Below are 1,312 nucleotides of genomic sequence, written 5' to 3'. Positions count from 1 at the left end.
AGCAACTCTAGGTTTGAATCTGTTCTTCAATTTCTTGAGCTTAAGAAATGCTGAGCGAGTTCGGCCTTTTTGATTTTCTGACTCTAGCTCCTCGCAAATTTCATTGTAGTATTTTGCTTTGTCATTCCGAGCAGCCTTTTGGAATCTTCTGTTCAGCTCTTTAGTATGGATGCCCAAAGTTTAAGAAATGTATGCATGCATATGGAGTCCCTGGGTGAACAAATAATTAACATGCCTGGATGCTAGCTAACAAAGTAGAGATTCCGGTTCCCTCAGAAGTTCTGTGGGAGAAAGGGTTGGTGATCCACTTCCAAAGAATCAGCCACTGAAAACCTTATGGAGCACAGTCTATTCTGATATCCATGAAGCCAGAATGAGTCAAAATCACTTGGATAGCAGCTGTTGCTGGCAGTGATTAATATGGGCAAGGTCAGAGCTCTGTTTTTCTGTCATATCAGTTCTATAGACTGGAAAGGCAAGAACAAGTGTTTGGAATTTCCCCAAACAAAAATAATCATTGATGTCTCTCCACAATTCTTGGGACAAAGAGCTCAGATCCTAAAATTTAAATAAGTGTCTAGGTTCGTGAGGTAAATCAACTCTGCTTTTGCTTCTCTCGACGGAAACTTTCGCTGCTCACCTCCTCTCCACTTCTCCACAGGTTACCTTCATGTTGCTTAGTTAGAGGGGAATTGGGATCTCAATTCTGTACAAGATTATATGCTAATATCATAGATTTTCAATGGACACTTCAATCTAGTATCTCTTAGCTACAGCTGTTTAAGTATTTCCTCATCCCCCTCCCTCTCCCTGCAGCATCGCATGCGATGCATAAAGAAAAAATAAGCCAAGAGTAGGAAGTTTTACTTTATCTGTCTCAAAGCTGAGGCAGATGATTTTATTACAAGAGACCAAAGAGTCGATCTCCATTGCTTCAGAAGCTCTCTGGTGGCATGGTTTGTCGTGTATTGCACTGTTAACCAAAAAGCCCATGATTTGAATCTACTGGCTACTCATGGGGAGGAAGACAAGCAGTTTCCTATTAAGAGGAATTTTGACTATTTTGATTATTTTGACTTGTTGGCTTATGATCCAGAAACAGTAGAAGGTCATGATTGTCTTTGGTTTTGTTTTAACCATCCTGAGTGAGCCAAGACTCCTTATTATCAAACTTACCAGAAGAAAGGAATTCTTTTTTCTATAGATAAGAAATAGAAGCAACAGCTAAAAGTTGAAAGATCTCAGACTTTAAAAATGCAGTTTTATCATCTAGACTAATTCTCAAACTTTATCACTCATGAGATTCATCTAG

At 39.2% G+C, this 1,312-nt stretch overlaps 1 pseudogene; it reads left to right on the top strand.

The window, feature by feature from the left end:
- LOC102870014 overlaps positions 1-846 on the top strand; it is a 10,248-nt pseudogene extending 9,402 nt beyond the window's left edge.
- Positions 847-1,312: the final 466 nt, after the last annotated feature.

Source organism: Elephantulus edwardii, unplaced genomic scaffold (genome assembly GCF_000299155.1).
Source record: "Elephantulus edwardii isolate Elephantulus edwardi_28Jun2011 unplaced genomic scaffold, EleEdw1.0 scaffold00101, whole genome shotgun sequence".
NCBI lineage: Eukaryota > Metazoa > Chordata > Mammalia > Macroscelidea > Macroscelididae > Elephantulus > Elephantulus edwardii.
Note: the sequence above shows the minus strand (reverse complement) of the source record. Positions and strands in the feature narration are given on the sequence as shown.